The sequence below is a fragment of the Megalobrama amblycephala genome, linkage group LG22 (assembly GCF_018812025.1).
Source record: "Megalobrama amblycephala isolate DHTTF-2021 linkage group LG22, ASM1881202v1, whole genome shotgun sequence".
NCBI lineage: Eukaryota > Metazoa > Chordata > Actinopteri > Cypriniformes > Xenocyprididae > Megalobrama > Megalobrama amblycephala.
Genome location: NC_063065.1, coordinates 14594486 through 14612134, shown reverse-complemented (window position 1 = coordinate 14612134; position 17649 = coordinate 14594486). Strand labels below are relative to the sequence as shown.

Genomic DNA, 17649 nt, shown 5'->3' with positions numbered 1-17649 from the left:
CAGGAGACAAAACATCACAGATGACCTTTTAAAGGTGGTGTTAGGTGAAGTGGAAGCAATTCAGCATTTTAAGGGAAAGTTCACTACAATTCTTAAATCTTTGCACATGAAGACATGTTGCACCAGGCTTGATGCCAATGGCATTACTGATTGGCAGGCCAAGTTTGGATGGATGGATGGATGGATGGATGGATGGATGGATGGATGGATGGATGGATGGATGGATGGATGGATGGATGGATGGATGGATGGATGGATGGATGGATGGATGGATGGATGGATGGATGGATGGATGGATGGATGGATGGATGGATGGATGGATGGATGGATGGATGGATGGATGGATGGATGGATGGATGGATGGATGGATGACAGTACATTATATATTGGATGGATGGATGGATGGATGAACAGTACATTATATATTGGATGGATGGATGGATGGATGGAAGAACAGTACATTATATATTGGATGGATGGATGAACAGTACATTATATATTGGATGGATGGATGGATGGATGAAAAGTACATTATATATTGGATGGATGGATGGATGGATGGATGGAAGAACAGTACATTATATATTGGATGGATGGATGGATGGATGGATGGATGGATGGATGGATGGAAGAACAGTACATTATATATTGGATGGATGGATGGATGGATGGAAGAACAGTACATTATATATTGGATGGATGGATGGATGGATGGAAGAACAGTACATTATATATTGGATGGATGGATGGATGGATGGATGAACAGTACATTATATATTGGATGGATGGATGGATGGATGGATGGATGAACAGTACATTATATATTGGATGGATGGATGGATGGATGGATGGACGAACAGTACATTATATATTGGATGGATGGATGGATGGAAGAACAGTACATTATATATTGGATGGATGGATGGATGGATGGAAGAACAGTACATTATATATTGGATGGATGGATGGATGGATGGATGGATGGAAGAACAGTACATTATATATTGGATGGATGGATGGATGGATGGATGGATGGATGGATGGAAGAACAGTACATTATATATTGGATGGATGGATGGATGGATGGATGGAAGAACAGTACATTATATATTGGATGGATGGATGGATGGATGGATGGATGGATGGATGGATGGATGGATGGATGGATGGATGGATGGATGGATGGAAGAACAGTACATTATATATTGGATGGATGGATGGATGAACAGTACATTATATATTGGATGGATGGATGGATGGATGGATGGATGAACAGTACATTATATATTGGATGGATGGATGGATGGATGGATGGAAGAACAGTACATTATATATTGGATGGATGGATGGAAGAACAGTACATTATATATTGGATGGATGGATGGATGGATGGAAGAACAGTACATTATATATTGGATGAATGGATGGAAGAACAGTACATTATATATTGGATGGATGGATGGATGGATGGAAGAACAGTACATTATATATTGGATGGATGGATGGATGGATGGATGGATGGATGGATGGATGGATGGATGGATGGAAGAACAGTACATTATATATTGGATGGATGGATGGATGGATGGATGGATGATGGATGGATGGATGGAAGAACAGTACATTATATATTGGATGGATGGATGGATGGATGGAAGAACAGTACATTATATATTGGATGGATGGATGAATGGATGAATGGATGGATGGATGGATGGATGGATGAACAGTACATTATATATTGGACGGATGGATGGATGGATGGATTTACCAGAATGCATTAACCATCGTTGATATTTTTGGATCTCCTCATCCTGATCTCCTTTTCTTGTCATTCAGATTCAAATTGCATAGCCAATATAATTCAAATTCCACTCATGAAATGAAAGTCAGCCAGTTCTTAAATTGATTCATTTTTTGGTGTTTTCACAAAAAGCTAACATATGGCTTCAGAAGGCTTGGAATATAATTCATTCAATCTACTATGGTGCTTATTGGAGCTTAACAGTGCCTGATGACTGTATGATTTCATTGTATGGAAAAGTGCAGCTCAGGCATTTTGTTAAACGTGTTTGTGTTTTACAATAAAAAAAAGTAATGCAGATTTTTTCTTAACGAAATTAAAGAAATTAATTTTCAATTTTAGGTGAACTATACCTTTAAATGTACGAGAACCTCTGAGACTGTGCAGAAAATCAGTGAAAAGTATGCGACTCCTTCTGAAATTCTTTCTTTGCGATAACATACGGATCAGATCCATCAGTAAGGGGGTCTATGATACCGGTGAGACCGATATCAATGTTGGAGTCTTATCTCTGGGCACATGTTTCTCTCTCAAAGTGCCTGGAGTGCATTAGAGCACAGATGAAAGAACCTGCATTTTACGCCACATTGAAATGAACACCTTAATTGCCTACAGAAGGTGTGCGCTCAGGATGACGCCAGCAAGGTTAAAACTGCAATGATGGCCGAGATGAACTTTTGAGAACACAATGAGATGGTCTAGACAGATATGTCCAGGTAGCATTTCTAAAAAAACTTCTAGTCAAACAAAATCATGTAATATTCATCACATGGCAGACCTCAGAGGAGAAGAACTGCACATCAAAATCTGCTCGCAAAATCTCTCTCAGCCACAACGACTTATCGACAATGACAGAAAGAGGTTTCAACCTGGTGCACGGCACAACAGTGACATCCAAAAAACACACTGTAGATACATACTAGCTCAAAGGTGTTTTTAAACGTGAATTTAGGTCACAGTGAGTCACAGATGTAGCTCGAATAAGCATAAAAAACCTCATGACTCGTAGCAAGCCTGGCTGATGGCAAAAAACGCACAGCCAGAAAGAGAGCAGCTCTACACATCCCCACACTCCCATGAGACAAAGCCCAGCGCATTCTCATACCACAGCCTTCACATGCTCCTGAGCTCTAAAAAAGGCCTGCTCAGAGACGGCCTATGAATAGAGCGCATTGTCATCCACAGGCCTTAATGTGTCCACGGTTTCATAGAGGCAGGGCCTCTGGGCTGGTGGAGCTGAATAATTAAAGAAGAGTTCTGCATTGAAAGAGTCAGGGTGCAGAGCGGCAGGCGGTCTGCTATGGCTCATGAGCCTCAATCTTTCTTTCTTTCTATCGCTCTCCATTCCAGAAGCACTAACCACCCATGATAATGTGTTTGCCTTGGTAAAATGAGATTGTTCCCGAGTCCTTCGGCGAGGGGCTCGTCGAGTTGATGGTTTGGATAACAAGCCAAGTGATCTGTCAGCATCTTTTGGAAGAGGATACAAAATATCTACCCTACCACAATAGTTCTGTACTACATTCTAGTAGGTTGCCTACCAAGATGCGATGCATATGCGAAGGTAGGCAGCAAACTCACTACCACACTTGAGGCAAATTCAATGGCATTACTGTATACATAGTTAATAGATAAAGCAATCCTAGACTTTCTAAAGTATTCTAGAATTTCTGCAAGCTCAGTAGAAAAAAAAAATGGCGGATGAAGTAAGACTAAAAGTGGATATTTAATGAAATTCAATATCAAAAAGCATCTATAAGCTATACCTAAATAAAATAATAATAGATTTAATTAATAATCTAAATAATAACAAATAAGTAAGCAATAAGGTACGAGAGGCTGTGCTGTATCGTCAATTAGTCACAGCTGAAGGGCGTTGTTAGGCACGACGCAAAGCGGTTGGTTACCACACAATACAAATATTAAAGCCAAAAATATGTATCAATGCAACTTTCATGAAGTAAACTTTCACTAAAACCTTCCTTTCGCCGGAAAAAAATAGTCCCAGACCTTGAACAGCAACAGAAGTTACATTATTACGCCATTAGATGGCGGCAAAGACTGTCTTTATAGACTAGCGCTGTCAGTCACGGGAAAACCCCTTAACTGTTAAAAGGACAAGATATTGCAGCGGACATTTAAATATATTTTTTATTATGAACATAGGACTGACCTGAAGGAAAATGGTAAATCTGAATGCAGGTAATAAAATTGTTCAATTGATCACTTTCTCACAACAATCTTCTACATAATACAGTAAGCTTCAATGAACAATATCAACTGAGATATCAAACAGTTTAAGTTGCCAAGAGTGGTTCCTAACAGTGTTGTTGTATAAATAAAAAAAAAATCTTAATTATTATTAATAAATAAGAAAAATATCTTATTGATTATGAGACTACAGTGTTACTTGCAACATGTCAAACTATTGGAACTCAAAAGTGAGTCAAAAGTGAGCAGACCAATAAGATTTCACAATGGGCGGGGTCAAACGATTAACAAAATGTACTTTCACTCATCACTTGCAGTGATCACAGCTGATTATGACACAAACTATGATTTCTCTGGAAGAGATTTTAAAGAGATTAGTTAGCCGTCTGTGTAGGTAATAGACAACAATATAGCTCCGTTTTACTCTCCTTTAGTTTCATGGCATCTCTCTCCGACTCTCAACGCCTCATTTTTCTCAATTGTCCAACTTCTAGAAATGTGCCCCAGAAATGTAAAAATCCGTGGCTGCTAAAACTTTAACAACCCATGCTGCAGTGTGCAAAAACACAAAAGAACATTCTTTCCCAAGCTGGGAATGTGAAATTGAAAACAGTGAGCGTTAGCCAACAGTTCGCCTCTTTTATTTTTTTTTATTTTTGTTCGTGTAGAGAGATCCTAAGCAGAGTCTCTTTTAAGTATGGACTTAAAGCATCCCACTGCTGATATTCCAGAATTTGTCATTGATATATAAACTTGTACAATGTACAAAGTCACATATTTGGCAGCTTGCCCCTGGCTGGATCCATGAGCTGCGGGTAGCGGTTGGGAAGGGCCCGTGAACACACGCAAATACTGACTACACTCAATAGTGCCGTTCTAAATGGTCTAAATAACAGAAATGCCTTTTATTCTGATTGGTTGGACAGGCATTTCAAATTACAGTTGGCTTAACATCTATGCACATTCTCCATTCCACACGGATCAAACATGCACCCCATTTGTTCTGTGTTTAAACAAATGGCCTTCTGGCTTTAATCAATTAGAAATCATACTTTCTTTAAGCATAATACTAACACATCTCTATAAGTCTATACTAAAAACCCAAAACACAAACTATGACCCTGATTTCATTATTACTAAACTGATTTGTAAGTGAAATCCCAGCTTTGTTGTTGCAATTGATTGTTTATTTGTCTTGCGTAATGAGCAAACATTATGGTCATTATGTGAGAAAAAGCTCAAGAGGGTAAAAAATGGATAATGATTCTGTATACCAAAAAAACTGCATATACGTTTTCAAAGGGTTAGTTCACCAAAAAATGAAAATTCTGTCATTACTCACCCACCCTCATGTCGTTCCAAACCCGTAAGACTTTCAATCATCTTCAGAACACAAATTATCTTTTTGATGAAATCTGAGAGATTCGGTCTCTCTATAGACTGCTATGCAACTTACACTTTTACGCTTCAAAAAATTCATAAAGTGATCGTAAAACTAATCCATATGCATTGAGTGGTTTAGTCCAAATTTTCTGAAGAGACACAATCATTTTATATGATGCACAGATTTAATTTAAAATTTTACTCACATATATTGTTCAGCGAAGATAAACAGAAGCTCAACCGAACTTGCGTGATGCATGAAAACAAGCCTCTTGCAGAAGCTTATCTGTACATTATATATTTTAGTTTATCACAACTAATGTGTGAATATTTATGTGTATATAAGCCTAAATTAAACCTGTTCATCACATAAATCGATTGAGTCTCTTCAAAGAAAATTTGGACTAAACCGCTCTATTCATATGGATTAGTTTAATGATCTCTATGAACAACAAAGTGTTACCGTTCAAAAGTGTAGCTGTCTATGGAGGAACAGAAAGCTCTCAGATTTCATCAAAAAGATCTTCATTTGTATTCAGAAGATGAACGAAAGTCTTACGGGTTTGAAACGACATGTGGGTGAGTAATTAATGACAGAATTTTCATTTTTGGGTGAACTAACCCTTTAAAACTTTTTACATTGAGTAAACTAAAAACATAAAAAAAAGTTAACTAAAATAAAATACACAATTAAACAAAAATCAAACATTTTATGTCAGCTAGTCGCAAAGACGACATTTCTCATTTTATGTATAGGCATGAAACAGATTCACAAACAGTCTTTTCAAAACAGTCAACCACACAGTATTGTTATTTCTGTGTTACAAATTTTCCGAATATCACAGAAGAATGGTGATAAAAGTTTACAGCAAGGATATAAACACTGATGTGTATGGAAGCAATCGAAACCTTTTTAAAGAAACATGGTGCTTCAAATAACGAATTGTGATTCTCAATTTATCCAGAATCATAACAATTTAAAAAATATATATAGACATATTTAATTAAAGCTAATAAAAATTACAAAAACACAACAAAAACTAAAATGAAAACAAAAAAATATAAAAAAATAAAAATGAATTGTATCTCAGTGATATGATATAATAACACTATTATAACACAATAATAACAATACTTGACGCAGTGTCTTCAAAGCGGCATAATGACCAAAAAAATTCGTCTGCCTATGCATATCGGTTTTTTTTCCTCACTTTATCTCACCCATTTCTGTATTATTTTAGCTTTGCCTCACATTCACTGTGAGCGAAATGTTTAAAAATGAGAGATGATACCGATCAAAGCGCTGCGGACAGATAAGAGAAAAGGAACGGGTCTCTAAAGGCTTGGAAACACAAGCACATTGTTCCTGAGCAGCACTGTGATGTAAACAGAGGACTTGATTGAGACCACATGACTGCATTCCTATAGCAGCTTCAGAGACACACACAGGAGATGGACAGTAAAACTGCCACGGCTGCTGTTGTCCAGCTGTGCAACCGCTGCCTGTCTGTCAGCCCTGCTGCCTGTCTGTCTGTTGCAGGATCACGTGACTACGGCATTCTCAAAGCATGTCAGCTATTTATTATGTCAGGACAGAAAACGTGAGTGGTGCTTGCCCATGCAAAACTTCCTGCCATGATGCTAGGAGGTTGGGGTAAGAGGTTGCCAGGGCTTAGCTATATGGTTGGTACTTGCTAGTAAGGTTTGTTAGGTGGTGGTTGGTTGGTGGCTCGGATCCTTCCTTCAATGCAAGCATATGGGATTTTTTTTTTTCACCCATTTTATCGTCTCCAAACAAAAATCACCAGTTAAGGGGCTTTTGCACCAGGTAGTTATAGAAATTTAGTTGCCACCAGGGCCATCCCCCGAGAACTAAATTTCCCCCTAGAGCCATATTCCTGGTTGCATCTGCACCGCCAGTAGGAACTCTGAACTCTATGACGTAAGACAACCGACAGCGACGTCATTAAAGAGCAGGATTCACAACATCAACTCCTCCATAGTGTAAAGGTTGAGAAGTGCTTGGACTTCACCATCAGTCCATCTATCGCTGTTTTCCATGTTTGTGGAGTAAGATTATGTAAACAGTGTGTTTGTAAAAAGCTTTTCAAAAATCACTGGTAGTACCTATTGTGCTGGGTTAGACCCTACTCTAAAGTATGAGCTAATTTAGTCCCCCAAAAGGCGTTCCAATAACTAAAACCACTCCCAGTTCCTGCGGTGCGAACACGCCAAAAAGCGGGTACTTCCGCCCAACCCTAGTGTCAATTCTAAAACACTAGTGTTGCCAAACAAACTTTTTTCTGGAACACTCATTGATCAGATAAACAGATATCCTGGCCCCAAACTCACACCATTGGTTGAGTCAATGTTGCTGTAGTCAAGACATTCAAACATACAAAGCAATGTTTTAATAGTGACATCATGTTTATACTTTTCAAAGGGAATCAACCTACGAATGTCATGCTTATAGCCGTCTCTGTATATGAAGCTGGAATAGGAGCAAGTACACATAACGAAACAATTACACACTTCAGCTTTAAGACCTGAATGTTGCAGATTTCTTCAGAAGGGTTCAAGATTTCCATCTGAAACAAATCGAGCCTCTTCTCTACATGCAGTTATCAAGGTTCACTAAGGGCAACACAGACATCTGTTACGTTTTAACACCAAACTGAACACATGTGCAATCTAATGTGGTAAAATATTTCACTTATTAAACTCATTCAACGCCACTTTCACCTCCAATTACGAGTGTATCAAGGCTTAACTGCTGAATTAGAGCTCTTAGTCTGAATAGTTACCCTATAACACAAGTTTAGCGCTGGAGCTATTTGTAAGAGACATTGGAAGATCCTGGCAAAAACACTAAGCCAGTTAGCAGTGTTTTCTTCATCTAGCCCAAATAGAAACAATGTCTGAGTTACATCCTCAAAATTTGGGACATGCTTTCAGCTGCTATAAAGAAGCAAATGACACCATTTCAAGAGCGCATTATTTACAGCATTATGAAACACCAGGTGTCTTTCTGTCTATTTACTTGGCACATTTTTCTGTAATCAGGACAGACAGAAGGTTCGGAGGAAATAAGCTTACACCTTTCACTTAGTGACGGGGTTAAAGGTCAATGCAAGCCGGATGTGGTTGCAGAGTGGTCAGCGGGCCAAGCAGGCGCTCTTCTGAGGCAGCTGTGTCCTCGAATGAGGGTTTGGTTACAAATGCAGCATTACGTTCCAGCCTGATAACACAGTCATATAGCAAAAAATATGCACTCAATTCCCTGTATAAGAAATGTCTTCCAAGAGCAGAAGGAGATTTAGCTTCACTGAAGCTGTCGAGCAAGTCAGCAAGGTGTGAAATTGTTTACTGCCTTTCATAAAGCTATAAGTGGCTTCTACACTAATACCGCTAAATGGTTCAAGTTTGAACGATTATTAAGTGTTTATGAATAAAATCCAGCTTAGATTAGTATGAAGAGCTTGTCCGTACGTCTCCCTCCTCTTCGATGGCTCCAGTTATGCTATGTTGGACTGATTTCTACAAGATTATCTCATAGGCATCCTATGACACTTTTCCAACAGTCACAACAACAACAACAAAAAAATTGACAATCCATGCATAACATGTGGGAAAACTGGATGTGTACAGGCATGTACAGAACTTGTGTAACTTTGGTCTCAGTATCATATCATTAAGAAAGGTTATTTGGAGTTGGAGCACATGAAACATATATGCTAACAGGATTTTGAAGTCTCTCGTGCGATCGCAATTTGTATGTGCTCGTGAAATACAATATGTTTGCTTAGGCAAAGAAAAACAACTTTGTCAGACGAATCCTCTCTATTAGATCTTAACATCTGCTTTGAGTGGGGGGGTCACAGGGTCAGTGGACAACAGTGATTGGATGAATGTGGCGGATAAGCAGTTTGGAGGTCAGTAGGATGACATAATCCCACAAGGCTAACAGCAGTCAAAGGAGATTTGTGGTAATAGATCTCCTTTATCACGCTTCATGAAGATGCAAGTGCGAGTTCGCTTTCTTAGTGTACCTTATGAAACATTGTCAAGAACATGTCTACTAGTTTATGGTTCACCCCAAAATGAGTAAATGAAGCCTTATTTAGCATTGTGACCTAATTTTGAAGGTAATTAAGCACATTTTTGACTTCAAAATTATTATTGTCAATTTTCTTAAAGGGGCCCTTGATTACGCTTTCAATTTTTAAAGCTGCAGTCCGTAACTTTTTTGGGTTAAAAATGATCCAAAATCAATTTTTGAGTTGTAACTTCTTTCTGAGTCTCTCCATCAGTGTCCGACTCAGGTTTGAACAACGTAAGGCTGAACACCGTTACTGACAATCGTAATTTTAGCTGCGTGAGATTCTCCAGCTTTGTGGTTGTTGAGCAACCAAAGCGTGCACAGCAGCTCATTTGCGTTTAAAGGGACAAACACAAAAACGGCATGTTTTTGCTCACACCCAAATAGGGGCAATTTTTGACACGCTATGATAACTGATCTGTGGGGTATTTTGAGATGAAACTCTGCAGACATATTCTGGAGACACCAGAGACTTATATTGCATCTTGTGAAAAGGGGCATTATAGGTCCCCTTTATTGGTGGTTCTCATTATATATATATTTTTTGTTTAAATTACAACTAAATGTTTAATATGATATGATTTCTTCATGTTATGTTAATGAGAATTCAGGAATGAGATGCCTAATTATCATGAAAATGTCACAAACCAAAAAAAGTCTTAAAATCTGGCTCATTTTCATTATGCAAAATATAATTTGGGGTGAAATTAAATGTGATTCTGGACATGTTCTTGAAGCTTCCGGAGATTCATCCATCCTAGAACACCTCAATATAAGGCAAGGTAAAAAGGCAAAAACAGCATGTTTCAGCTCATTAACCTACATTTGGATCATAAGGAAGTGAGACGTACAAGGAAGAGAAAAACCTGCTGGTGTGATACCGTCAACAGGGAAGTGCTGTTTAATATTAATTTTTCTATGGAATACTGGGAGAGGGTGGAAACTGGGACTCATGGTATTTGCTCCCACAGAGACTAAAGAGACGGAGAGAGGAAATGATGTCAGTCATGCCAGATGCTACAGCATCTGTTAATAACTTCTAAGTAAACAAACCATACATTTCCTACTAAATCTTTACAAAATTCAATCAATAGCTAACAAACGTCAAATATAAAATTAAAACTGCTGGTAAAGCAGTGAGATGCCGTCTGTCTGGCACAGCTTACGAATAATTTATGGCATTTAGCAAATGTCATGATCTCCCCATGTCCACGCACAGGTGACTGGCAGTGACACAACCTCAGCAACGCTATCTTGCACCACACGCGGCGTCACGACCCCACTGCACAACCCCTGTCAGCTCTCATCAGAGCCCATAACATACCTCACAACATTCCATCACTTCCTCCATCTTCTTCTTTATTGGCCATATAGCAACACTAAAAATCCAGCATCTTTCTTTACAGGCTAATATAGCACTACAAATCTGCAAGAAAAATGTATATTATATATATATCAGAGGTTGCGTTATACTTTAACATTGTCCGTCATTTTGACGGACAGGGTCGTAAAAATTCCGTCATAATCTATTACTACCCGTCATTTTAATTTTCATATTTTAATTATAATAACACATTTAATTGCTTTTATTTTTGTTCACAAATAAAAGCAATTAAATGTGTTATTATAGCATTTGAACAAAAATAAAAGCAATTAAATGTGTTATTATAATTAAAATATGAAAATTAAAATGACGGGTAATTCACACGTGAAATTTCTCTGTACTGTACTATAGGCTACGATGGTAGCCATTAAAGAAAACGTAGTTTCATATTTATGTTTAAATAGTCCTATGTTATATTTTAAATTCATCTATTTGATTATGAAAAGTTAACAGCATGAGTAAGATGCATCATAAGATGCGCAATATATCGGGAGACATGGAGAGGGTCAGACATGATTTTAAACACTTCATTACGTTTTATTTTGTAGAAAGCCTTTCTTTAAAGTGAATTTCGTTTTGTAAAAATTGTATCTTAATTTTAATCAATGTTTCATTAACCAATTGCCTGGATGTAATAAATAAGAAGCAAATATAGCAGACAATATAATCATGACATGGAGGCGCGGGCGCGATGAACTGGAACGCGTCAGCTAAATGAACCGAAACTCAGCGGCTGCTTGCCTCACAGACATGAGAAATATATCTACAGAAAGCTTTAAATACCTACTTTAACGAAAACGAATTAATTCAAAACGAAAAGAAATAGGCTACTCTGATTATGTAGACTAAACCGAATGAAGTGCATTCTCTCTCTAGCGCATCCATGAGGAGATGATGAGAGTCAATATCAACTTCATCTTTGCAGCCGACACTGATTCAGAAAACATTACTTTATTAATAAACAATTAAAATCAGTCGATCTCTTGGTAGGCTATATGCTGTTTTCAGTTGATGATTAAACAGTACATTGTGCGCCTCCCATCCAATAAATCGCAATAGGCTTAACGCTTTGTGTTGCTTTTGATATGGAACAAAAGTCTCAGATTTCAAATTCTGTCCATTTCATTAAGAAATTCAAGCAATAAATACCGTTTTGGCGCTCTTTAATGTGGCGTGATAGAGAGTTGTAGCTTCTGGGTACTCGCCTGTGCGTTATCAGTATCAAATGCATAGCAAAAGATTCCTGCCAGTTTTATTTTTGTTCTGGATCCACTGCTCTGCTGCTACATTGGAGCGCACTCGCCACCAACTGGACAGGGGTGGAAATTACAGTTACAATTTACAGTAGATCACCCTGAGTGTAATTGTCACCGTGACGGACGGCCTTCAGATTTTTCCGTCATTGATCAAAAAATTCCGTCAATGACGGAAAATTTTCGGTTAACGCGACCTCTGATATATATATATATATATATATATATATATATATATATATATATATATATATATATATATATATATATTACGCACAAAGATGAAGAACATACAAATAGGCAGTCTTTATTCACAATGTAAAATACTCAGGGGATCAAAAGAACAACATAGGAGAAACCCTTACTATGTAAATCATAAACAAGAATGACAAGGGACTGAAAATAACAGGGAGTATAAATACAAGGCAAACATAATGAAAGACAGGTGCAAATCATAAGTAACCACAGACAAAAATGAGGACATAATTAGTAACCCAGGAAACTGGAACTAAACAGAACAGGGAAACAGGAACTAAAGGAAACAAAACAGAATATCAAAATAAGAATCCATAACCATGACAATATAAATCTGTGAATATTAGTGTCAAATGTGCAAAAATAATTTCAAAACATTAATAAAACATCTTTACATACATTTATAGTCCTTTGTGCTGACATTCTCAACAGACAAGGCCTCAAATCAGGGGTCAAAAAGAGGTTCTTTTCTTCCACAGCTAGCATGACCCCTGCTTAAAAACTTAACCTTTTCACTTACTAACAGTGTTACCCTAAGGCTGAAATGAGATCCATTCATTCTTTATTTGCCATGAACAAGACCAATATGGAGTTTGAAGAATCAGTATCCATTAAGAGTCTGCCAGCATAGACAGAATACCACTGAGAGAAACTCTCAGCAATCGGGGATGATTTTCAAGCCACGTAAATCAACCATTCTATCGCAAACAAGCCTCATGTGAAATTAAAAGATGCGTAGTATAAATAAAACCTTTGTTGCTTAAAACTTAACCATGTTTGACTTATAAATGGAGGCAGTGGAACACACAATAACTTTGTTACATTGTATACAAACTTTAGGAAACACAATATTGCTCTTAAGGACATCATAGGTCAGTAAACAGACGCAAATCTTTCTTCGCAAACTGATGAGCAGACGTTCGGTAATTTCCAGGCCTTTCATCCTGTGCCAACACACTGAGATAATCACCTCTCCATGAGCGCAGTGCTAAACAGCACCACAAGCTAAGCTGGAATGGCAAGGGAGCATCTTATTTCTACAAAGGCAAACACAAACACAAGCAGAGGTTCAGAAGAATCATACAGGGCTGCAGAAAGAGGGAAACGAGCCAGAATATTCCCTCCACCGCAGTCATAAAGTGAGGCAAAACGTTTAAATGCAAAACGAGCTGATTAAGGCTAACGAAGCTTGAAGGGCAGCTAAAAATACTCATGTCCACATGCAGATGGAGCAGCCTGTGATCATCTTTAAAGGGGACATCGGATGCCCATTTTTTCAAGATGTAATTTAAGTCTCAGGTGTCCCCAGAATGTGTCTGAAGTTTCTGCTCAAAATGCCTCACAGATCATTTATTATACCATGTTGTAAATAATATCCCCATTTTTGAGTGCATGCAAAATCATGCTGTTTTTGTGCATGTGTCTTTAAATGCAAATGAGCTGCTGCTCCCCGCCCCCTTTCCAGGAAGCACTTCCTTCAACAGCTCCTGCCTTAGAGCTGGGAAAATAAATCAATGCATTGCGAATCGAGAAATGATTCTGGATCGATTCTGAGATTTTCCGAATGCATCGCGATTCTCTTAAATAGTTTCTGAGCTTAGTTTTTAACAGTAGATGGCACTGTGTGCTTCACAAACAGCCGTATTCTGCTTGCTTCCAATTTCTTACACAAACCACTTGAAACTTCTATAAAATAATCATTCATAAAGTTCGAAAAGGTTGAAGTGAAAATACAAGGGTGTTTGCAGTGGGCTATTTACATTAATCTCGCGTCATAAAAACATTCTGAGGTGCAAGTACTTTCCCAGACTCAGCCGAACACACGAGGGCTCTTCTTCGTGAGCATTTGAGTGTGCGGTTAAAAACTAGAGTGCCATCTGCTGTTAAAAATTAAGCTCAGAATCGATTCGAGAGAGAATCGTGATGCATTCGGAAAATCTCAGAATCGATCCACGAATCGAGAAGCATCGATTTATTTTGCAGCCCTATCCTGCCTGCGGATACTCTGCCAAATACTAACAAAACATCTGCTTGGTTTTAATTATCATCTATATCGCGATCATGCTCCAGTTTGTTATTTTAAATGTAGACGCACGACAAGCGCGCTTAAATAGAGTCTATACCGCAGCGAGATTAAAAAATCTCAACTTTTCAGAATGCCGCAAGCGCACCGCAGGTCATATGACAAGAACCAACCAATTAGCTTTGGCTTTCCGTAACAACAACGAAAGCTCAGCCAAGATGGAGGAACAACGGATGATAGCTTTACAGGGTGGGTTTTTTATTTTTCATTTCCATAAATATATTTAGTAGTAGAGCTAATGCAAGGGCTGAAAATCCATTTATGCTTGCTTTGAGTTCTTTAGATTCACATAAAGTCTATAGCTTCATCTGAAATCGAATACTGCTCTACTATATAGTGCGCGAAAAACAGTATGTGAACAGAGACGTATGTCTGAATTCATAGTATTCGAAAAACATTAGGTGAAAAACCCGGATGACTTACTACTTCCGGTGAGATTCCGAAGTGCGCATACGATGCTATCGTTTACTATCCCATGATGCCACGGGAGAAGATTTTTGAATGGAGTTGAAGGGACGTAACTGACGCTGGTAGGTCATGTGACAGTAACAACATGACAGATGTAGTCTGTCCGAATTCATTCATACTACACGCATTTGTACTGCATAGAACATACTTTTTCAATTGTCATGAAGTAAATTTAAATTCAAATGTAGCACCTACTCAACAGTATGTGATTTCGGACGCAGCGTATGTGTGGGAAGCACTGCATTCTACATCGCCTACGATATAATTGATAATTGTAGACAATACATACTAGGGCTGGACGATTAATCGAAAAGTAATCGAAACCGAAATTCAGAACCTCTAACCGATGTAATTTTCCCATGTCGGTTATTTCGTTTTTTTTAATCCTGTTAATACTTCCCCCTTAAAAACATACTACCGTGTATGTAGTCATGTGACTCCACCCTATCCAGTCAACACGCAGGTGAACGCCGAGTCAACACCTGGTCAACACACAGAGATGGTGCGCGAGCGAAGAGCCTTGCGTCTTCGCTAAACTTTGTCAGTTGTATGTGTTTTACGGTTTGCCAGTTTGGACATTCAAGCGATTTTAGACGATCGGACATGTATATCAAGCTACCGTGCTCACGTAGCTGCATTGGGGCACAAACACTTAGCAGCTGCACAAAACATGATGTAAAAGATGTAAAAGAGAGAATGCAGAAACTAGTTGTCAGTGCTGTCCTGTGATTTATTACTAAAGTAGTTTAGAAACTCAAAAGTTATTATAGCATATATTTTTCTACTTTTGAAGTAACTATTTACAACCCACAGCTTCACAATTAATAGAGAGAAGGTATGACTAATTCACACATGCAATCGCTCTCATTACGTACTGATGCAGTGCTAATATATCTTATCTGATTTAAAACGAGCAGAAATCTGTAAGAAATGTTACGAACCATAGATAAAATAACTGCTGAAAGTGAGCTGATATGTCAGAGCACTTTTTCAATAGGAAACAATATCTCACCTTTAATAGTCAAGAATATTTACAGTACAAACCTTGTAACCTTGTAAGGGCAAAAAAATAAAATAATCGTTCATTAATCATAATCGAGGTAAAATGCTCAATTAATCGAGGTTTTGATTTTAGGCCATAATCGTCCAGCCCTAATACATACCGCACACCTATCCATATATGAAAGCCATGATTGGTTTATAAAAGGTGTGGGCCTACATGCTAAGTTTACATACTTAGAGATATATATTTAAGCAGTGAGCGAATTATTCAATGACCTTCGCAAAACCCGTGGGCTAACCATCTTAAGACATTTTAAACAAAACATTGATATTTTTTACATATTTATTATGTAAATCTATATTAAAATGACAAAGAATTACATACTTTTATTTTATCAAAGTACCATCCCATACTAAGCGCTCAAGCAGCTGTTACTATGGTTACCTCCTTAGGCAAACGTGACTACTTTTCACAAGCGTCTGTTTGCTGCTTTCTCACTAACATCCCTCCCGTTTAAACCTGTTTAGTTTCAGCTGGTCTTCCAATCTAGCCATGCTAGCTGATCTAGCTGGTCTCTAAGCTTGAAAAAAAAAAAAAACACCCAAAACCAGCCAATAGATCAACCCAACAAGACTGGGAGACTAGCTAAAACCAGCAAACTGCATTAGGCTAGTTTAAGATGTTTTTAGCAGGGTTGTAATCTAACGTTTAAATGAACACATACACCCCCATCAGTGTCTAAATCATAACATGTAACGGTAAGTTTAGTACCCATTCAGCTTTCTGTAAGACAAACTCAACACTAAACACAAAGAATATCTGAGATGCATCTACTGATGGCCCGTTAAACCCACGGACTGTGATTTGTTTGGTATAAAATGATGCTGGTTTTCGCTACACAGGTTGGCGCAGTGTGTTTTAGGATCGTTTGGAGATACAGGCCTGGAACTTTGAGGCAGGGTTAACAAATGCACAAGCACTTATCGCCTTAAATGGTTCAGATCTACACACAGCACACAATCGCACATGCCACACACACACACATTACACACACACACAAGGACCACCAGGCACTACAAATAAAATGGAAAAAGGAGCATTTGCAAACAGTTCACTCTATTCAGTTTGCTTATGTCAGATGCCAAAATTCTCAACATGACAAATGATTTAAAAATTACATGTCTGTATTCTGTCCGACTCCAAATTCTGTGCAAAATCACAATGCTGCACAATAGAGCCAGCAATAATTGGTTTGGGCGATAACTGATAGCATATTACGCTTTTTTCCTAACTAATATGATTTATTGGTAGACCCATTTTTTTTTTTTTTTTTACAAATAATACTAATGAATATGCATGAATTTTATTTAGCACTGTCACATTAATTAATAAATAAATGTTTTTATTGATGTAGTCCAATAATTATTTAGAAAATGCTATCAAAATCTAGACATAAAAAAATTATGATTAAAATGAAATGAAAAACTGAAATAAAACAATAATTAAAAAGTCTGTTCATGATTATTCTGTATCTAAACATTAAAATACACTGCATAAATCATGGAAAAAATTATATTTTTACATTTCTGGTTCTGTGCAAAGGATGCAGCATCAGAGAAGCATTAAACTTTTAAACAGCTTTGTTGCTGCCTGTCATGACAAGAGCATACGTTTCCATATTTTTATGAATCCATAATTTCATGTTT

At 37.7% G+C, this 17649-nt stretch overlaps 1 protein-coding gene across 6 annotated transcripts in view; it reads right to left on the bottom strand.

Annotated features, from left to right (window-relative positions):
• The window catches only part of dip2ca (disco-interacting protein 2 homolog Ca), a 130484-nt gene that overhangs the window by 111794 nt on the left and 1041 nt on the right, over positions 1-17649 (bottom strand). The window lies entirely within an intron of this gene.